Here is a 24,006-nt window from a genome sequence, read left to right on the forward strand (position 1 = left end):
TGGTAGGAAAGGACTCTCTGAAAGGGAAATATTTGAGCTGAAACCTGGAAGATAAAAAAGAACTGTATATTAACCAATCTGCTCAGTGACCAAAGGGGTAATGTGACAGAGAGGTAGGACAAGTAGACCAGTGCTAAAGAACGCAGGACCTTGTAACCATGGTAAGTCTGCTCCATGCCAAAAATTCCCCCATAAATGTTCTTTTTCTCTTTCTAATTAGGTTATTTTGTTCACTGCCTCATATAAATACGGCTGCAATATCTCATTTTGCCATTAGGTGACACTAACACCATTACTCTCAGAAAAAAAAAATTAATAATAACTTCCCCCTTCAAGTTACACTTTAAAAAATTACCTCCTAACGTTATCAAAAGTCAAAGTTTCTAATAATATCAAAACAAAGGATAATTACTGCAAACTCCAAGGCCGGTGTAATTAGCTAGCCTTCATTTATTTGTTAGGCATATAAACATCCTTCCTTTTTAAAACCCTTCAAGCACATTCATCTGTCCTCTAAAGGTTTTTCTCATTTTGCACGTTATATGTTTCTGAAAATGCAGTATGTGTTAGAAGCCATGTTTTTACCCTTCAGGCTGCCCCATGAATCCGTGATTGCCAAGACATCACACATTCCAGGTGTTCTTTCTGTGGCCTATGCTTCTCCAAATCTTTTTCAGTTGCCACTCCTCTACTTGACCTCTAAATGTTGGAAATTCCCCCAAGTTCAAGTCCCGAGCTTTTTTTTCTGATTCCTTGCCACACACTCTAAGTAATATCTCTCATTGCCATGGATTTAAATAGCATCTATATGCTGAAAGACTCCCAAATTTCTATCCTAACCCAAATGTCTCCTCTAAACTCCTGATTTGGAATCCAACTCTTTATTTGATATTTCCATGTGGAATTCTTATCAGTATCTTAAAATGTGACCCACATGGAATTCCTAATGTCCCATCCAAAGCTGTTCCTTATTCAGATTTCCCATTTCAGTAAAGAATACCACCTTCCACCAAGTTGCTCAAACAAAAAATCTGGTTATCATCCTTGATGCATCTCTACTTCTTCATTCCTCTCACTGCCAAGTCATGTCAGCCCCACTTCCAAAATAAATCCCACATCTATCCCCATCTTTCTCCACATCCATTTTACCAACCTAATCCAAGCTATGATCTCATCTACTATAAAAGTCTCCTAACCCATCTCCTACCTCCAGTCTTCTCCCTAATCTACTCTTCACAGAACAGCCAAAGAAATCTTTTTGAAAGTAAGTTGGATTACATTAAAACTCCAGACTAAAATCTTTTCATTAAAATTCAAATAAAATCCAAACTCCTTGCCAGGACTTAAAGGCCTGACACACCCTTGCCTCTGTCATTTTATCATTACGGCTCTTTAGTCATAGAAAGTTTTTTCCCACTTTAGGGTCTTAGCTCTTATCTCCTACCTTCATATGGCTGACTCCTACAGGTATCAGCTTTGTTTCGTCCACTCAACAAATATTTAATGAGTCCCTACTATGTGATAGAAACTGTAATGGAAACTGGAGACTAAATGATTAGTGAGATGAACGAAGGCCCAGTCTTCTTAGAACTAACATTCTTATGGATGTGATAAATAATACAGAAGAAAATTAACTAGGATCACATACTGGAAAAAGTACTGGAAAAGATGATGAGAAGGGGCAGGGAGCAATATGGATTCAGTTGACATTTGGATTTAATAAGAATAAGCAAACCATGGAAAGAACTAGGGAGAAAGAACTTCAAGTAGAAGAAATAGCAAATACAAAAGCCTTGATGTAAGAAAAGGCTTACTGAGGAACAGAAAGGAGGCCACAATAGCTACATAATAATGAGTATGGGGGTAAGAATACAGGTGTCCCTCAGTATCCATGGAGAATTGGTTCTAGGAACCACCACAGACACCAAAATCCACAGATGCTCAAGTACCATAGCTGGCCCACTATATCCTTGATTCCTCATCTGTGGCTTCAACCAACCACAGATTGTGTAGTATTATAGTATTTATTGAAAAAAATCTGTGTATAAGCAGACCCAGACAGTTCAAACCCATGTTGTTCAAAGGTCAACTATAGTTAGTATGAGATGAAATATAGACAGGAAAGGCAGAGAAGCCTGAGGCCACCCCTGATGTTAAGGCTATCCCGCAATCCCAACTCTGTTTTGTTCACCAGGGAATATTCCATTCCTACTTTAGTGTCTAGTACATAGTAGGTATTTAATAAATGTGTTGAAAAAAATGTTAAAAGCCCCAATCAGGCTAAAGTTCTCACAACTACCAAATGTGGAGCCAGTATTCAAACTAGGTAGTCTGACTTCAGAGTACATGCTCTAAAACACTACATTATACTGTCTCTTAAAGTCTCATCTGTTCTTGAGATCCAAGGTTGGTATCAATGGAACATCACTATGTGCACTGAACTTTCCCCACACCTCTCCTCCTTCAAAACTTATCTGTCTCTTCCACCAAAACATTCTTCTTAGATAAGTGATATTTACACTAATAGTTAATCCTGAATTAGCATGCGAATGAATACTAATGGTTGCTCAATTCAAATAAGATGTCCATTTATAATAGAGGTTTTCTTTAGCCCAAGAGAATGTCAGATATTCTGCCATGCTAACAAGAAAACTATTAGTTTACCATATGTAATTTTGTGACCCCTCCAGAACACAGCTCACCACTTCTCATTCTACTCAAAATTAAGACAGCTCTCATTACAACCATAAAAACTCTGCCTTGAAGGGCGTTATGGATACTTTTAGAAGTTTACCTAATGCTACTTTATTGGACTGAAGATTGCTTTGAACCTCAATATAGAGATGACATGCTTATCAAATTTGCACACAAACACAAAATCTGAGAATGCAAAGTCAATACTTTAAAATGTTTCCACAGGCAAGTAATAAGATTTAAATATGGAAAGAATAGTCTTTTCAATAAATGGTGTTGGGACAATTAGAGAACCACATGCAAAAGAATGAAGTTGGACCCCAACCTCACACCATACACAAAACTTAATTCAAAATGGATCACAGACCTAAATATAAGAACTAAAACTATAAAACTGTTAGAAGAAAACATAGGAGTAAATCTTCATGTCCTTGGGTTAAGAATGGTTTCTGATATGACATCAAAAGCACAAGTGGCAAAAGAAAAAAATAGTTAAACTGGACTACATCAAAATTTAAAATGTGCTGAAAATGATACCATAAAGAAAGTAAAAATAAAATCCACAGGATGAGAAAATATTTGCAAGTCATATATTTGATAAGGGTCTAATATCCAGATTATATGAGGAACTCTTACAAGTCAGTAATAAAAAGACAAATAATTCAACTTCTGGTATCAGCTAAAGAGCCTGGAAGTCATCACTCCTTTCCCTATAACAAGAAAAGGTTGAACAAACTGAAAATCAATAGCTTTTCTTGGATCCATCAGAGAACTGAGGTCACAGGACCAACTGCCATTCCAAATTGGGGGGCAAGCAAAAGAGAGACAGCGACTGAGATCTGTTTACCTGCAGCAAAAGCTGCTGGAGCCATAAACTGGAAGAAACACTTAAATGATAATTTTGACAAATTGCTGGAAGCTAAGTGTGGAATTTGGGTGTGAGAGGGGAGAGTGGGTTGTGGAAGGGTGGCTTCAAATTTTTTGCATATTTAGTTGGTACTTAATAATAAGTAATAATAAAGAAATTTCTAACATTCAAAAAAGAGAAAGCTGGAATAACTATATTGATTTTAGACAAAGCAGACTTCAGAACTAGAAAGATTATCAGAGATAAAGAGGGGTATTATATAATAATAAGAGGGTCAATTATCCAAGAAAACACAAGAAACAAATGAGTATGCACCTAAGAACAGAGAATTAAAGTACTTGAGGCAAAAACTGATAGAACTGAAAGGAGAAACAGACAAATCCACTATTATACTTGGAGACTTCAACATCCCTATCTGAGATGACAGATCAAGCAGGCAGAAAATTAACAAAGATATAGATGACCTGAATAGCACTATCAGTCAACTTGATCTAACTGACGTTTACAAAATACTAATCTAACAAGAAAAGAATATACTTTCTCACAGAGAACAGTCACCAAGGGAGACCATATTCTGGGCCATAAAACATACCTTGGCAAATTTTAAAAAATTAAAACTGTATAAATATTGTCAAACCATAATAGAATTAAGCTAGAAATCTGTAAGAGATAGCTTGGAAATTCCCAAGTACTTGGAAATTAAATGACACACTTCTAAATAATCATGAGTCAAAGAAGATGACTCAAGAGAAATTTTAAAATACTTTGAACTAAACAAAAATGAAAATACAGTTTATCAAAGGTTGTGGGACGCAGTGAAAGCAGTACTTAGAAATATGTTGCACTGAATGCATATACTAGGAAAGAAAAAAACACCTAAAATTATAAAAAACTTATGCTTCCTTAGGAACCTTAGGAAACTAAAAAAAGAGAGAGCAGATTAAAAGAAATAAAAAATATAACAGAAATCAATGAAATTGAAACAAGAAAACAATACAAAAAAATTAAAAAATCAAAACCAAAAGATAGTTCTTTAAAAAGATAAATAAAATTGATAGTCTAGCCAGGCTAAACAAGAAAAAGAGAATACACAAATTACCAATATAAAAAATGAAAGAAGGTCATCACTACCAACGCCCTGGACATTAACAGGATAATAAATGAATACTACAAGCCATTCTATGCCCACAAATTTGGTGACTTAGATGAACGGGACCAGTCCCTTGAAAGACATAAAGTACCAAACTTCACACCAGGAAAAATAGATAACCTGAATAGCTCTATACTTTTAAATAAATTTAACCAACAATAATTAATAAGCTTCCAAAAAAGAAAGTACCAGACACCGATGGCTTCACTGGTTAATTCGACCAAACATTTAAGGAAGAAATAGTATCAATTCTCCATAATCTCTTCCAGAAAACAGGAGAGGAAATACTTCCTAACTCATTCTATGAGGCCAACATTACCCTAATACCAAAACCAGATTACAAGAAAACTATAGACAAGATATTATAAAATCACCTCCAACAAGGTATAAAAAAATTATACCCCAGGGATGCAAGACTGACACAAAAATCAATGTAATCAAACATCAATAAGCTAAAGTAAAATCATGATCATGTCAATTGATGCAGAAAATGCATTTGACAAAATGTAACACCCATTCATTACAAAAACTCTCAGTAAACTAGCAATGGATGGAACTTCCTCAACTTGGTAAAGAATATCTACAAAAAAACCTATAGCTAACATTATACTTAATTGTGAGAGACTGAAGAGACTGGACACTTTCCCTCAAGACTGGGAACCACGCAATGATGCCCCTCTCTCACCTGTGATTCAATATCATAAGAAATAAAAGTTATAAAGATTGAAAAGGAAGAAATAAAACTGTCTTTATTCACAGATTACATAATTATCTATGCAGAAAATCCCAAAGAATCTACCAAAAAAAACCTTAGAATGAGTGAGTACAGAAAAGTCACAGGATACAAGGGCAATACACAAAAGCCAATCTCTTCCCCACAAACAATAAACAATGGGAAATTTTAGTTTTTTTAAAAAGCAACAGCATTTACAATAGCACCAAAAAATGAAATACTTATGTAAAAATCTAACAAAATATCTATAGGATCTATTGGTAAGTAGAAATCTACAAAACACTAATGAAAGAAATTAAAGAAGATCTAAATAGATGGAGAGATACTCAACATTCACAGATTGCAAAACTCAATACTGCTAAGAATGTCGATTCTTTCCAATTTGAGTACTTAGGTTCAAAAAATAACTTGCGGAGACTGAATAAACAGACTGAGCACTCAACTACAAGCTAAACTATCTACACAAGAACAGGGACCATGTCTATTTTTATTTTATTCACCAACACATCCCCAGCACAGTGCCTACACACAGTATGGGCTCAATAAATAATCTGTTTAAAAAACAAGTCAATTATTTTGGACATAGCAGGCTGGACTCCTGCATCAGGTAGGAAGTTGTACTGAATGGATTCTAAAGGCACTTAATCTTAAGATTCTCATTCTATGTGATGTGTGGAAGAATTCCATTCCAACAAGTCAATTCAAAATATAACCTAAGTCTATGATTATGCAGCAGAATGCTAAGCAAAATGTTACTTTCTCTTTATATATGGGGATCTGCTATTACATCAAATCAAAAGAAAGAGCAGTTGGAAAATTTTCAGGAGTATTTTAAATAATATGGAGCTCACTGTTCTGTGAACTCAAGACTAATACATCCATTTCAACTCAGCATGTAAAACAGAGCAGCGCACAAAAGCAAAGCTGTTTTTAAAAGCATTTTGTTCAAGGTCTGCCCTATTATAACCCAAAAATTATAATGTGAAATCTGACAAAGCATTTTTATGTTTCTTCAGGCACAGAAGAAGAAAAAAAGACACCAATAGTGGGAACTATAGTCTAGGCATAAACATTTTTATTTTTACAGCATTTTAACAGTATATGAGAAAAAGGAAACTAAGCAGTGCTACAGAAAATCTGATAAATGTTTCTTCTATTCATCTTCCTTCTCCCCAGCTCCAAACCCAAAGGAACTCAATAAATTAACTGACTTAAATCACTTAAACACACACTCATCTCCCACACCCATAGTAATTGTACTAATTCTATTAAAATAGCTTTTATTTCTTAATTCAATGCCATGTCATTTTTGTCAAATGAACAATATGATATCTAAATTAACACCTCACTTGGAGGCCTAAAACTACAATTTTCACATGTACAAGAAACAGTATAACAATATTCAGCAAAGTCTAACTGGAAGCTATCTTCTTCCCAAAATAACCAAACACATTCAAAACTATAAAATCATTGTGTACATAGTCCAATTTCTTTCCGTGCCGAATGTGGTTAGCCTACTCCTTGCTTTTAGATTACGTGCTTGTACCTATTCATTTTCAAGTGACTCAAACTAAAATAGAAAACTGAAAATATGAGTGTGAGTCAAAATTGGATAAGCTGGGAGGATAACCAGGGCATGGAAATTAGAATGACTATAGTAGGCCCATTACAAAAGTGGAAACAGGAAATATGCTTAATTTACAAAAAGAAAACAGACATGAATAATTTAAAACATCATTTACCAACCACAATTCTTCTGTGCTTTGAAGAATTGAGTCAGTCCTAGAAAAAACTACCATGACCTCTTTTTACTAAACAGTCCATCCACTATTCTAGTTCTCAGGCAAGAGCCACACCAATATGTACGTATATATGCAAGTGTGTCCCTGCCCCGATTCAAGGCACAGAAGGACCTCATTAGCTCACTTTACTTTGGTGGATACCTGTTTCTATTTGTCCAGCAATACTCTCCAAACCTTTTTTTCTGAGAATATGCTTTCCCTCTACTCAAATCACATGGCTTTTATAGAAACCTCAACCCTTTGGCTAAACAGATCCAAAGGTGGGCACTGAATCCAAACTAGACCAATTTACCCATATCCCTTCCTATAAATTCTTTTTGAATAAGCATGCTTAAATTGCATTTCTGTCATGTGAAGTCTAATAAGTCCTAACATAATTATATGCTAGCAAAAAGATGTACAAGATATATTTTAATAGGTTGCAGATGGCCATATGGTTTCATATAGTATTTGTGAAAACAGAAATACAGGTGAAGAAGACAAGAGACTCTGAAAAGCTGACAATAATTTCCCAGATCAACAGTACAGTGAATGTGATGAAAGAAAGAAAAAAAATAGATAAAACACTTACTTGAAATAATTACAGGAAAAAAAAAAGGATAATACAAGTACTTACAGTCAAAGCATGGTTTAAAAGGCAATAGAAAAATGTTTTATAACCAAAATAGGAAGCCATCATAGGACAAAGAATAATTTTAAATGGCAGGCACATTATGATTATTACATAATATTTCTATGTCATAAAAACAGACTGCAATACAGGAAAAAATTTTTATTTAAGAATTTATATTGGGCTTCCCTGGTGGCGCAGTGGTTGAGAGTACACCTGCCGATGCAGGGGACACGGGTTCGTGCCCCGGTCCGGGAAGATCCCACATGCCACGGAGCGGCTGGGCCCGTGAGCCATAGCCGCTGAGCCTGTGCATCCGGAGCCTGTGCTCTGCAACGGGAGAGGCCACAACAGTGAGAGGCCCGCATAACGCAAAAAAAAAAAAAAAAAAAAAAAAAAAAAAAGAATTTATATTAGGAAGGTGAGATGTGTGGGTGTCTGTGGTAGATCAGATTACTGTTACCAATTTTTTACTTCCTCCCTATTACAGAATTGTACATTTATGCCTCTTGCCATGTTTGCTTGGTACTATCTCCAGTTAGAGTAAGTGAAGCAAAATATTTCCCTGCCCAAATAAGTTTGGGCTTAGCCATGTAATCTGCTTTGGTCAATGAATATCAGTAAACAAAATCTGAGCAGGACTTCAAACGTACTTGAGTTTTTTGGCTTGGTCCCCTGAGTTTCTGCCATCTATCATGAGAAGAACATGTACCAGGAAGCCAATGGCCCCAAAATGCAACATGATAAAAAGACCTGGATCCAATCTACAGCCAGAAGAGTCTCCCTGTCAGACCCACAGAACCATGAGTTAAAAACTAAATGTTTGTTTTCGTAAACCATCAAACATTCCAGCATTGTTCCATAGCATCGTAATAGCTAATTCAGTGACCTACTATTTTTAAATTTCTTCAGCATTATTATACTATTTTCAAATTAAAATCAGAAAAAGCTAACACTGCAACTAACAAATCAATCTCCAAGGAGAGATTAATATACTTCTTCAACTATTACCTAAAAAATCTAGTTGTTTCTATAATTATCATTTATATTCCACTGAATTAAAATGTACTTCAAGAGGCTACCCTTCTAATACTAATATTCAACTCTAGGTATACTCAGCTGTGTAAAACTTTGACCCATGCATTCTATTGTAGTTTAGAAAAGCCTACTCAGCAAAATCTCCTAGGCAATAATATAAATGAAAAATATTTTGAAAATAAATAAAATCAATAATTCTAATGAAGATTGACTTTAGATTTTTCTCTTGGTTTTCCTGCCATAACTACATATGTCATTTATTCAAGAGTAAGTTTGATAAAGTTATATACATTATATAGTCACTTTTTGCCTAGAAAACCAAGGATTATCAGCTAAGCAGTTCAGTGTTCCATAAACTTGGCTTAAGACTAATAAACAGCTTTATGCCCAGCAGGTACAGACATATGGTCAAGAGGAAAAAAAATCCATCACATGATAAACTACACTAAAGAGTCCACTTAACCATAGCCCCCCTTCTTCTGCTGGTCTAGTAAAACCGCCTAATACTTCGTATGTTGTGTACTGCTGCACAAAGCACGTAGCAGTAAAAAATCTTGAGCTCTTTCTTGCCATGGGAAAGGCATCACAATTCTATGAACACAGTGGTTTCTTTATCTGAAAAATAAGAGGTTTGACTAGTTGATCTCCAAAATCTCTTAAGCTCTAAAAAATTTATACATAATTTATTTTCTTTTTTTTAAAGATTTTTTTGATGTGGACCATTTTAAACTCTTTATTGAATTTGTTACAGTATTGCTTCTGTTTTATGTTTTAGTTTTTTGGCCACAGACATTTGGGATCTTAGCTCCCCAACCAGGGATCGAACCGGTACCCCCTGCACTGGAAGGCAAAGTCTTAACCACTGTATCACCAGGGAAGTCCATGTTTTCTGTATATATCTGTAGATGAAGAATAAATCAAATACAGAGGAAAAGGCTGAGGCATAGAGAAATTAAATAATTTCTCTAAAAATTTACAGAGTCAGAGTAGAATTTAGAAATCCTCAGTTAAGAAATCTATTTACTAGCATATTATATTTCCAAGGGCTGGAAACTATAACACTATTACAAACATTTTCATCCAATTATCTCTTCCGCCTTCACATAATATACTCTATGAAAGTATACCAAAATATAACACCAAGCAGAATTAAGAGGGAAAAGGAGTGAATTAATGTTTACTGTGTATTTCCCACATAACTGGCACTAAGTTAACAGAAGAAGTAACAATTTGTTGCCTCTAGTATACACTCAAAGTAGTAACCAAAACTTCATGAACCTGGCAACCAGACATGGTTCCTGAAGCTAAGGGAAAGAATAAGGGTTTCCCTATTGCCCTCTTCAACTATTTGATCCGCACAAGCTCAGCAGTCAGGGGAGACTCAGTCATTGCCCAAGAAGACACTGCCCAAGCATCAACACAACTCAGGAAATTAAATCAAATGATTTGTGGTTTTTTTCTATTGAAGCTTACAAGCAAAGACCTGACCTCTGCCTTGGAAGTACAGAGCTTTCTGCGTATACTAGGACACTGAGTAGTTTTAAGATACGCTTGACTTAACACCTTCTAGCTCATGAGAAGAAATTTAAATGTACAGTACCCAAAAGCTTCTTGGCATATAGTGTGAATGTACGTTTGTATGTGTGTAGGTATTTATATCTGCCTAGTTCTACAGAATTAGTGATCCATATAAAAGAGTGAGAATTCATGAAAATCCCTCAAATTAACTAGGTTTCAAGAAACGTCATTTTTCCCTGATTTGGTAGAATTTCTAACAAAGGAATAGTATACATTTCATACTACTTCTTAATTTTTTCAGTAAAATGATTCAGTAGGATGCTTATGGGAAAAGTTAAGAAATGTGAAAAAAAGTTTTGAAATACTAAAAAAAGGACTCTGAAATCTGTTGCACAAAAACAAAAATAAAATACTGAGAATAATTTGAAGAAGCTAATACTTCTTAAATATTAAAATTTCATAAGTACATAGTTTCTATGAAATTACATAATGTCATGTGTCTACTAAAGCAAAGGGGAAGAGGGTATTGCTGAGTTGAAACTGTAAACTACAAACTGAGTCACTAATCAATGGAAAAATAATTCACAGTAAAACCTGTTCTAGTACTGGTTTCTACTTTACAAGTTTTCACTCTCACAAGGCAAACAAAACTCAAGGATACTTTATATCATTAGAAGAGCAAATTATTCAATGGCTTCATAACCATTTCAGTTGAATATCCTACCTAAAGGATGTTTTTAAAATGCTTTCTGATATTTTAAACAGGAAAAGTGTGATAAAATACAAACCATCAGAAATCCAATATTTGACTAAATCTGCATGTCGATGTCCATCTTGATATCTGTCATGCCTTTGAATCCTGGGTTAAAAGCCACAATAGACTTGCTGCCATACTGAAGGCAAAGAATGGAATATTAGAGCCTCAGGGTCTCCAATGCCATTCACACAGAATCCAGTTAATTTTTTTTAATTAATTTATTTACTTTTTGGCTACGTTGGGTCTTCGTTGATGCGTGTAGGCTTTCTCTAGTTGCGGCGAGCGGGGGCTACTCTTCTTTGTGGTGCGCGGGCTTCTCATTGCAGTGGCTTCTCTTGTTGTGGAGCACAGGCTCTAGGCACGCAGGCTTCAGTAGTTGTGGCACGCAGGCTCAGTAGTTGTGGCTCGCGGGCTCTAGAGCACAGGCTCAGTAGTTGTGGTACGCAGACTTAGTTGCTCTGTGGCATGCAGGATCTTCCCAGACCAGGGCTTGAACTTATGTCCCCTGCACTGGCAGGAGGATTCATAACCACTGTGCCACAAGGGAAGTCTCCCAGTTAATTTTTTAACAAACTTTCATTGTTGTTGCTGATGTTGAACACTTATTATTTGATAGGCATAGTTATAAGATGGTCTTCTCCAACTGTATATCCAAGAGACATTTCAAACTCAACACATTCAAAAATCATACTTCTTTCCCCCCACCAACCTACCAGTCAACCCACACCACCCTCCCGTAGACTTTCTCATCTTGATTGATGGCAACTCCATCCTTCTAGTTACTCCAGCCAAAAATATTAGAGTCATGCTACTCCTTTCTCTTTCTCTCCTTCATCAATCTTTCTCTCTTCCTCCCTCCCTCTGATTTCACAGCTATACTGTCAGCAAATTCCTTTGGCTCTACATTTAAATCACATCCAGAATCGTCCATTTCTCATCACTTCCCCCGCCACTACCCAGTTTTAGCCACCATCATCTCCTACCTAGATTATTCTAAAAGCCTCCTAACTAATCTCCCTGCTTCTTTACTTGCTCCTCTATGGTCTATTTTCAAAAGCAGCCAGAATGATCCTTTTAATTTAGTTCTTACCAAGTCCTCTGAACCCTCTAATCAGAACCCTCCAATCACTCCCCCATTTCATTCATATAAAAGCCAAACGATCTTGAAAGTCATTACCCGCCTGTACTACAAACTTACCCCTTCTCATTACTTTCCTCACCCCACCTTACCTTACCTTTATGACTTATTCCCTACAATTCTCCACCTTGTTGACTCAACTCTACCTAAAATGATCTCCTTACTTTCTCTCAAACAACCCTGGCACACATGCTCTGGTTGTTCAAAAACAGAACACTCTTCTCCCAGATGTCTGCTTGGCTAACACTTTCAGTCCCCTGTTCATATCTTCACTCAAATCTCATTTTCCTGACTTACCCTGATTATTTAACACTGCTTCCCCACCACCAACTTCCAATTCCCCTTTATCCTGCTCCACTTACTCTCTTTTTCCAGAACACTTATTTTCTAACATACAATCTACTTCACTTTTGTATTATATTTACTGTTTATTGTCTTTCTCTCCCACTAGAATGCAGCATCTTCAAAGGCAAGGATCTTTGTTTTATTCTTTGGTAACCCAAGCACCTATAAGAATGTCTGGCGTGTAACAAAGAGGTAAATATTTGCTGAATGAATGAATGAATGACTGTCCAAGATGAATAAACTTAAAGTTCCTAAAACCCAAAGAGCCATCTAGCACCCTCCAGCCTGATCAGGACTTTGTCTCTAAAGCGACATGATGAGAACATTGATGGTTTCTTTCATTGGGTAACTTACCAGCATACATTCTGACATTATATAGAACTTCCAGGGGTTTATAATGAGGTAAGTAGAAGACAGTGTAAGTTAAAATGTTAGAGACCTCCTCACCGAATTTCCCATTTATGCAACAATAATGAGAACACCGACTAGAGAGTCAGTCATATTAAGACGTTGTTGTATTTTTGAGAGGGTGAGTATAGTGGTATTGTTCCGAGGGAGTCCTTGTCTTTTAGCAATACATAGTGAAATATTTACAAATTAAATGATATGATATCTGAGATTTGTTTCATATAATCTGGGGTAAGCACAGGGGAAACTAGATTGCCATCATTGGTAAAAGGTCATAGGAACACATATCATTTGCCCTGATTTTGCATATGTTTGGAAATTGCCAAAATAAAAGGAACAAAAAAGCAAAGTAATAATAATATGGAAAGTAAGTTAAAAAAAAAATAAAAACACAAAAACAAAAGCTTATATTTCCTTTAGCATCTAGCACATTACATGGCACCTAAATAACAAATAAATGATGAAAGGCTAAAGTACAGGTCAAAACTAAACAATAGTTTCTATAAACTACCATAAGGACGAGCAGATTAAAACAAAAATTAGTGACCAAACTGAGGCCCTCCTTCAGAGTCAAAAAAAATGCCATTCACTGTGATGGTCACAGTGACTTCAGATTTGTGGATGACTGGGACAGAATGGGGAACACAATGAAAAGATTTTTCATCTTTTTTCAAGATAAAAGGCATTGTACTATATTCCAAAAAGGTCATTTATATAAATGCAAAATATAATCAACAAGGGCAAGAGAACATGGCTGAAATTTTATGTACCAAATAACACTGCAGCATAATTATTAGAAATACAAGGATCAGGACTTCCCTGGCGGTCCAGTGGTTAAGACTCCGTGCTTCCACTGCAGGGGGCATGGGATCAATCCCTGGTCTGGGGAACCAAAAACCCAGATGCCATAAGGCGCAGCCAAAAAAAAGAATACAAGGATCAAATTGAGTAGAAAACAAATATAGTGGGAAACAAACACTATCTCAATCCCAGAAAGATCAAGTAAACAAAAAAATTTTAAAGAAATAGAAAATTTAAATCTTTGAACTATTAAGGTAATATAAACTAGATATAATAAAATTTTTATTCTTCAAAACATAACTTGTACCACTGGAAGCAGTTTCAACAATCTCCCCAGTTGATTAAATCTACTCTAGTAAAATGATATTAGCCTAATTGAGAGCTACCCATTAGCTCATGTACAGATAAATGTTTGTTGGTTTTTAAATTCACATTCAAGTAACTGGAGATAAAAATCTAATGGACTAAGTACAAAAAGGTATAAAACTTTCCCATCAGGAAGAGAAACTGTTATTTATGCTAACTTACTCTGCTAATTTGCCAAAGAGTAAGATGTGATATACGTGTTTCACATTCTAGGAATACCAGATTGTTAGCTACCACCTACATAAGAGTTTATATAAAAACATCTCAAGTACCTGAGTGTCTGCCACATGGTAAACACCAAATATGTACTGAATTAACAAAGTTAAAAATCACTGAACACTTGGGGCAATAAACACATCAGAGCTACAATCACAGATTATTTAAAATGTAAAAATGAGAATACTACATATCAAAATCTTGCTGGTTTTGTTCCATAATACCTTTACAGTAATATTATTGTGCAAACGGCCACAGTCTGAAAGTGTCAACTGAAAAACTATTAAAACTAATAATGGTGGCGCAGTGGATAAGAATCCACCTGCCAATGCAGTTGACACGGGTTCGAGCCCTGGTCCGGGAAGATCCCAGATGCCTTGTGGCAACTAAGCCCACGCGCCACAACTACTGAGCCTGCACTCTAGAGCCCACGAGTACAACTACTGAGCCCGTGTGCCACAACTACTGAAGCCCATGCACCTAGAACCCGTGCTCCTCAACAAGAGAAGCCACCGCAATGAGAAGTCCACGCACCGCAACAAAGAGTAGCCCCCGCTCACAGCAACTAGAGAAAGCCCACGCACAGCAACGAAGACCCAACGCAGCCAAAAATAAATAAAATTTAAAATAATAAAAAATTAAAATTTCTGGGGCAAATAAATATATGATGGGAGGACAACCAGATAACCATTCCAAAAAAGATCAAATTGGATTATACCTCAAATCATATACAAGACTAACTTCCAAATGCATCAGAAGTTCTAAATGTAAAAAATAAAATTATAAAAATTTTTTTAAAATTTAAAAAACTAATAATAGATTTCAAAAAAATAACATCTTTTAGGACACTAAGTACACAAAATAGTGCTCCTCATTATTATTATATTTCTCTACTTTCACACATTTCATAATTTTTTACTTTATATATTGACACTCTCAGCCTACCTTTTTATAGTAAGTGCCAAATGCAGTAATTTATATCCACAGGGCAAAGATTATTTCCTATTCTTCTATGGTGACATCATCTGCCCCAGAGGAAAAAGGTCAGATTTCCTCTGCAGCAGTGCCCATCAAGTAAAATCCCTACCCTCACCACTACCAAGGACAGGTGTATGGTCCCATCCAAAGGCTTCCTTGGCCGACCAGGTAGTGGGAAAGTGAGTGGGCCTCCCTCGCCAGGGACCCTGAGTCTCTGGAAAAAATTTCAACCAGCCTCCGGATTTTCCTCAGCCTAAAAGCAGTATCTGGCTGTTATCTAGAGATTTCACACTTTCTTAGCTATGTATAAATAGAATATATTCACCCCCCACACACACATAAATCAATCATGTTACTATTAGACATTTAATCTTTAAACTTTTTCTGAAATATATTCTCTGTGAAGATAGGAGATAATCAGTATTGTTTTTATTATTAAGCAAGCCTGCCAGAAATAAAATACATTAATTCAATAGCTTTCTTTTAGGCCAGCTGTATCTCATTACTCTAAGTCCAAAAGGAGGTAGGAGGAACCCATTCATGAGAGTCAATAAAATAAGTGTCTAAGAATAAACTTCTTAAATATACAGACTTAACAAAAAATACTAGTAAACTCTACTGAAGCCAAAAAACTCTGACAAATAGAGACAATGGTGCAGGATAGTAAAATTCAGAAAACAAACCATTAGGTAAACCAAAGGTAACACTTTACACAGTGTAGAGATGCCAGTTTCTCCAAGTTGATTTACAGGTTTAGTCAAATTACATCAAAATTTTAAAAAGAAGTTCTTGTGAAACTTAACAAAATAAACTAAACTTTAGGATGGTGGTTAAGGGCATGAGCTCTAAAACCAGAAGACTGCCTGGGTTTGAATTCTGGTCCCTCAGCTTAATGTGATCTCAAACTAAGTATTAAACCTTTCAGCATCTCAACTTTTGTGTCTCTAAAATCGTGGTATAACACCAACAACACTGGGCTGTTACGAAGACTGAATGTGCCAATACATGCATTAAAAAACAAACAAACAAAACTTGGCCCACATTATGCACTCAGTAAATATAAAGTGGAATCAACTGATTCACTTTGCTGTACAGCAGAATCTAACACAACATTGTATATCAACTATACTCCAATAAAAATTTTTAAAAAATATTTGGAAGGAAATATGGGGGGAAATAATCAAGAAAATGTGGGTAAGCAGGGAAGGTATATTACCACATAGTAGAAGATAGATAAATTAAAGTTATGTAATACTGGTATAAGAAATCACAGGTAAATCAAAGAAACAGAACAGAGAATTCAAGAGCCTACCAGTATAAGAATCTGGTATAGGATTAAAGTGACATGTTACAAACCATTGGTGAAAGGACAAGTTTATTCAAAACATTAGTGGAAAGAGGAATTATTCAATAAAACGTGATGGGACAACTACTAGGGAAAAAATTAAATTTGATCCCTACCTAAAACCAAACTCCAAATAAATGTTAAAAAGATTTTGGTTCGGGCTTCCCTGGTGTCGCAGTGGTTGAGAGTCCGCCTGCCGGACACGGGTTTGTGCCCCGGTCCGGGAAGATCCCACATACCGCGGAGCGGCTGCGCCCGTGAGCCATGGCCACTGAGCCTGCGCGTCCGGAGCCTGTGCTCCGCAACGGGAGAGGCCACAACAGTGAGAGGCCCGCGTGCCGCAAAAAAAAAAAAAAAAAAAAAGTTACATAAACACATATTTTCATTGTCTAGGGAAAGTAAATGTGCTAGAAAGTTATATTGCCCTGTACAAATCTTACTGAAATTGTTCAGAGAGAGAAGTAAAGCTTCTCTAGGAAGAAAAATGATCATCTTTAGCTAGTCTATAAAAAATAATGTTTATATTAAAACTTAACTACTCATGCAGGAGGAAGGAGTGAAGAATTAACTTATGAAACAAATGCTCCATGCCAAAAAATAACAATCATTCAGCTTTGCGGCAAAGTCATCCAAAATGACATTGTTTTCATCTTCTCTTATTCTGAAATAGAATAAAAATGAAATTAATACAGGAATAAATGTTTGAGGACTTCTTGAAACTGATAAAAGTCTTCCCTCAAGAAGATCCAGCTATTAGAATTTACTGACTACCAGTGACTACTGTGAAAAAAACAGATGATCAACCACTCTAAACTGAAACAAAGCACAACTCCAAAGAACTTAATGGTCAGAGATAAGCCCAAAGACAAAACAGGTTTTCCTTAAGGTAGAAAAGAAAATCAAAGGTAAGTTCATCAAAATATGATAAAAGATGTCTTTCTTTAAAATGTATACTCTACCTGGGATTAGATAATGGTGCACAACCTTGTAAATATACTAAAAACCACTCAACTGTACACTTTCAAATGGTGAACTATATCTCAAAAACAAAAAATCAGTGTCTAACTGACATTTATATGCAAAACCTTCCAACAAGATATGGAAAATATATGTAAATAATGTTACTCATCAGAAATTTTGTGTTTAGCAAGAATCTACTATTAAGCTGTAGCTTCTATATGTTCCAAGATTTCTCTTCTCAAAAAAAACGGGGGGGGAAGGGCACAAGTACATATTTTGTCTCCCTAATAAGCTACAAGATTTGAGTATCTGAATGGACGTGGAAATCCTTTGTTAACATTCTCCATAAACAGTCTCTATGTGAGAGAACCTTGTCAGAGCTTGCTAGAGTTTCAGTTTAGAGTGGTTGGTCACTAGTTTTTTTTTTCACATTAGTCACTGACGCTCAGTAAATTCTAATAGCTGGATCCTCTATTGTGGGAAAAATGATCATGTCTTTGCAGACCTAAGCTGGGAGTTGGGCTGCCTGATCCCACTGACAGCTACAGCTATGTTCATACAATAAAGAATGTGACACCTGCCACTTCTGATTAGGAGCTCTATGTTCTAAGCAAGACAAGTTCTAGGTTGTCTACCTCAGACAAGTAACTGTCACTTCTCTAAAGCCTCTAGAGCCTAGAACCCCACATGCGTAGGATTTCTCTTTTCCAGGGCACAAAGGGCAGAAGGCAGCTAGGGGAAGTCAGAATGGCATCTCTTTATCCTGAGTCCAAAGTGATGCTGCTTTTACCTCTGTTCTACAAAAATAAATAAGAGAACCCCCCAAAAGTATAATCTAATATACCTAATTTGTATTTCATATGAAAATATTATAAATAAGTAAATATTAAACCGTTCATTGTAAAGGTTTATTTTTCCATTTTTATATAAAAAAGTATAATTGACTTCCCTGTAGACTAAGTACTCAATTCAGACAGCCATCAGTGTCAGGGAAAAATCTAGCCAGCTGGCTCACATTTCCAAGCCAGGAAAATACAACTGACCTGAATTACAGGCATCACGCCTATGATAATTACCATTTACTGAGTATCTGTGTATTTATAATACTTCCAAAAACTCTACAAGGTAGCTATTATCCTCACTTTATAGATATGAAAACAGGAAAAGAATAGCTGTTAAGTAATTTGCCTGAGGACACAGTGTTAGTATACAGCTGAGGCAAAACTCAAAACCAACTCAACCCGACCCCAAAGATTCTGTGTTTTCCACTATGAAATGACACCTCTCAAAAGAAACAGATACAATAATAACATGTAACATTTGAGTGCTTATTTTGTATTATGCACTTTACATTCCATTTCATGTAACCCTCACAATATAAGATAGAGCTAACATTAATCCATTTTTATAAATGAAGAAACAACAGAATGCTAAATGATTTACCCAAGGTCACAAGACTAGTATGGCAGTTGAACAGAGAGACCACATTCTTAACCACTACACACACACACACACACACACACACACACACAGAGGCATGCGCACACTGCCACTCATTAAGCTCATTACCTAGCAGGCACTGTGCTACATACTTTTCTTTCTCTTTCTCACATAATCCCTCCAAGAACAACTAAACAAACTCTAGATTTTTAAAAGTTCAGCAACTATTATTCCTCAACTAAAACAGCCTTTTACTTTGCCATTTCAGTGAATTTTAAGTGGTAAGTTTAAGAGAAAAAGTAGCCTAAATCCAGAAGACAAATTTAGAAAGTCCTCAATACATTAAAAATAAATTTTTACTATGCTGCCACAATTTTATCTATTGTACAGTCTTCCTTCATCCTCAACTACAAACATTCTAAATCTGCATGATTAACTCTGCTTTTTCTTTAGTTAACATACAGTCGGAAGCTGATAGTTATTATTAGCACTTACCATTTTACTATAGGTCAGTTGCTTTGCCAGGAGCTTTATATTTGTTAATTAATTTAATTGTTAATTGGGATTAAAAAGGAATTAAGTAATTCACCCAGGAACTACGCAACCAGTTAGCAATGGAAACGAGATGTAAACTCAGGTCTAATCCAAAATACCACTCTCATATTATGCCATACCTTAAAATCTAGGGAATTTATTAAAAGAGATGTATTTAGGTTGACGAAATGGGGGAGCAGGGCAGAGCGATCCTATATTTTACAGTAGGAATAACCTTGGAAATCAGAAACTAGTCACTCCATCTTTGAATTATTTAAAAAACATTTAAATGATCAATTGGTTAACAACGAAAAAGTACAAGAACATGCAACACTGGATAAAAACTAAAAATTTCTATAAATGGTCATGTCTATCCAACTTTGAGAAAATGGAACCACCAGAATGTGTCATAATTTCCGAAAACAACCCCTAAAAATGGAAGAAAATAATTAAGTACTTGCCTAAAAGATGCCAAAGAATCTTTTTTAATGTGCATGACATGGATTCATTAATTCAAACATTTACTGGAAGTCCATTATATACTTAATACTATAAGCTGGAGGATGAATCAAACCTGTGGGCTCTTTTAGGCCCTAATACCTATAACAGCATAGAGGGTCACTGAAGCTTCTCCAATTGCCACATATGCTTTGGGGATTATTTGATCTCTTTAAAAATAAAAGAAAGCAAAACTTTCAGCACCTCCAAGCAATTCTCCCCTACTCTCCCAAAATATACTTAGACTCTTAGAGCAAACTATTTAACTAAGCCAGTTATTGAACTTGACACAAAATCAAAATGAGAATATTTCAAAGCATAAGAATTAAAGGGACAGCACTAGTCCCACGTAACAGGTTCACAAATGGAAGCATTCATCTAGAGGAGTTTAAACAGCCTCTCTTAATACTGGCTCCTTAAATCACATTGCAAATCACAAAGCCCGCAGCTTCTATGTAAACTTAACATAAACAAAACAAAAATCAGTCTTATCTGAATTCAAATACTCCAGGCTTTCACAACTTCAATTATCAGGATAACAATTTTTAACTCTGTACTGATTTTTACAAACATAAGATGGAACAAAGACATAAAAGAAAGTTCTAGTTAATTATACTGAGCTATATTTCTATGCCAAAACCAAATCTCACCAAGAAGTTATAAAATGCTTTAGGTTATAGGTTAAAGCTGGTGAGTAAAGTGATCTAACTGGTTCCAAAGTCTGACTATTGTTACATTTTAAAGCCATGGTCAAAACTTCAAATATAAAAAAGCACTCCAGGACTTCCCTGGTGGTACAGTGGTTAAGAATCCGCCTGCCAATGAAGGGGACAGGGGTTCGAGCCCTGGTCCAGGAAGATCCCACATGCCTCGGAGCAACTAAGCCTGTGTGCCACAACTACTGAGCCCGCGTGCTGCATCTACTGAAGCCCGCCACCGGAATGAGAAGCCCGTGCACAGCAACGAAGAGTAGCCTCCGCTTACCACAACTAGAGAAAACCTGCGCCCAGCAACGGAGACCCGATAAACGCAGCCAATAAATAAATTAATAAATAAATAATTTTTTTTTAAAAAGCATTCATTCTAAAAGCTTGGAGCAAATACAAATGTACAAAATGTTCAGCCTAATGCTATCAATTAATAAGTTAAAAGCTGGTATAAATCCTCCAATATGACAGTCTCACTTATTTAGTAAAGTTGTAAAGATAAACTCTGGCTGTCCCAAGGATTTTCATTTTACTATATTGTTGGGAAATTTGAGCTCAGTTTAACCAAAGGTATTTTCTTTTAACCTAGTTAAGTCACAGCTGAGATAACAGTGAAATAAACAAGTATTTCTACCATAAAAAACATAGCCTAGTTATAAATACAAAATAAAAATTGACTATTCCTAAAGGGTATGAATAGGCCCAGACAGTAAATATATAGTCATAAACACAGTAATGCTACTTTATACAAGCAATCCCTTCTTGATTCCCAAAGTTTACACTTGGGAATTTAACAACTGTAAACCAATACCCGAGCACAAAGTAAGAAGTCAAAGGTCCCCCCAACCCCACTTAAATTCTCCAGCTTATCTTTTTAACATACAGCTAAATGTTATTTGTTGTACTTTTTCCCTAAAGGTAAAAAAAAAAATTAGGCAGGAATTCTTTCCTGCTTCTGAACAAAGGAATTCCAATAAAAACTCACATATATGATAACAAAATTACCACCTCTAAACCAAGTTCTACAAATGGAAAATTGTTTCCAAGAAAAAGCAGCAAAGAAACCAGAGTAGTTAGCTTGACATCTGAACTTCACTTCCCCCGCTCCCCCAAATATCAGCAAATAACTTTCCTCCCATTAGTCAAAGCCCGCCTCAGGGCTTAAATTCTCTGTCCCTGACTTTATTTTTTATTTATATATGTCATTTAAGTAATAGGTTCTTAATATGCTAAATATCACTAGTCTTTCATAATAGCCCTAGCACACAACTTGAATAACACTTGATACTATGACAAACCAGAAGATGAAAGTTTAAAAAATGAAAGGATGGGACCTTTTACAACTTGTCATAGTCTTGTCAAAATACGTCAAACTTCTGTAAGCCAAGAACATATTTCAATGTGTTCTATCAAGAGAATGATGAAAATAAACAGTTGGAGAAACACAGAAATGAAACTCATATTTGATATATCCAGAAATAAAACTCATATACTACATCTGAAGTAAATTCTAATCTATTTATTATGTTTTAGATATAGCTACCTAGTAACAGTACATTGTGCTTTGGGAGAAAAAAATTCTCAATATCCTCCTTGCTTCACAAAAGTACAATAGTATTCCAAACCCCAGGTCACAAAGAGATGTATTTACACATGTTGTACAAAGTTCATGTGTGCCCTAACAATAAGAAGTGGCCAGAGAGCAAGGCTATCTGTGCAGTGACAATATCCACGAGCATCACAGTAGACCAAGGCTGGCTTCTATGAAAATATCTTCATCTAAATGCAGTTAAAGGCATGTTCCCACAGCCTAAATACTAACTTCTGGTACCTATCTCTTCACTTTGTGGCTTCTAACCAGTAACGCTTAGAAATCCCCTGGGGGAACTGCTGTCCTTTCAGTTCAGTTCCATTATGAAGTATTTTCTACCTTTCAAATGCCAAAATTTTAGATTAGCATACTTCACAATGCAGAGTAACTTCTGCAAAATAAATTATTTAAATAAAATGTCTTAACCAGTGAAAGAAATAGAGAAAGAGAGAGAGGGAAAGGGAGGGAGGGAGGGAAGGAAGAAGGGAGGAAGGGGGGAAGGGAAAGGTTTAATGCAGACAATTTAGAAAACTCAGCAAAGCCATGTCTTAAATGGCTTTCTTCATGTACATTTTTTAAAACAAATCAGTAAATAGTAACTGGTCTCAGAAGAGCTCCAGACTTCTTTATCCAAAGAACAACATAATTTAGTACCCGGAATCCCAACCCTTGTTACAGTTTCTAACATCAAACAGATTATATACACCTAAACCTATGTTTTAACCTTATTTCATTCCATAGATAAAGGGACTATTTACCCTGTTACACATATTCAAATCTTAATGAAGTACTTTAGGATCTCCCTTAATCTGAGTATCTGAGTAAACAAATGTACAGCAAGAGGCCAGTCAAGAAATGTTTAGTAAACAATAATTATGTGCAAGGCATTCACATAAAGTTTAAAGCAGGTCAGTGCTTTGGGGGGGTGTTGCCACACGCTGATATAAATAATACCTTTCTTTCAAAATATCAACATGTTGGCTCAAACAAATTAAAGCTCCTATTTCAAATGACACAAGACAGTTAAGATAAACAGATGTTCACTAATGCATGGTTGACCCATATGCTCCCTTCACCCAAAATGTGGAGAATATTATTGAGATTTCATTCTGATAAGAAAATGAAAACTTATACCTGGCGGTCTGTATAATATTCATACAGTCAAGTTTGCAATATAAGGGCACATCAGCATAAAAACAACTGTAGTCTTTGCTTTCATGAAATGAATAGGTCAAAGCAGCAACATTAATTTGAAGGCATACATGTTTTCTATTAATAATACAATTTGGAATGTAACAAGTATCACATACTATGTGTTTAATATGGCAGTTGTCATTTTTAAAGATTTAAACATTCAAGGTCTATTTTGTTGAGAATAAATAACAGTTATCATTTTATTACTATTATTTACTAAATGCTTACTATGAACCAAACAGTATTGGGTATTTTAGTTATCTTTTTGTTATTTACGTTCACAACAATCACTGAACTAACTGTATTCCCACCTTA

General features: G+C 35.7%; 1 protein-coding gene across 3 annotated transcripts in view; it reads right to left on the minus strand.

Moving 5' to 3' along the window:
• Nucleotides 1-24,006, minus strand: part of RABGAP1L (RAB GTPase activating protein 1 like) — a 684,589-nt gene that overhangs the window by 624,857 nt on the left and 35,726 nt on the right. The gene's annotated exons all lie outside the window — the stretch shown is intronic.

The sequence above is a fragment of the Delphinapterus leucas genome, chromosome 1 (assembly GCF_059928025.1).
Source record: "Delphinapterus leucas isolate spDelLeu-1000000601 "Yukka" chromosome 1, BTC_Dleu_Yukka2, whole genome shotgun sequence".
NCBI classification, from domain to species: Eukaryota; Metazoa; Chordata; class Mammalia; order Artiodactyla; family Monodontidae; genus Delphinapterus; species Delphinapterus leucas.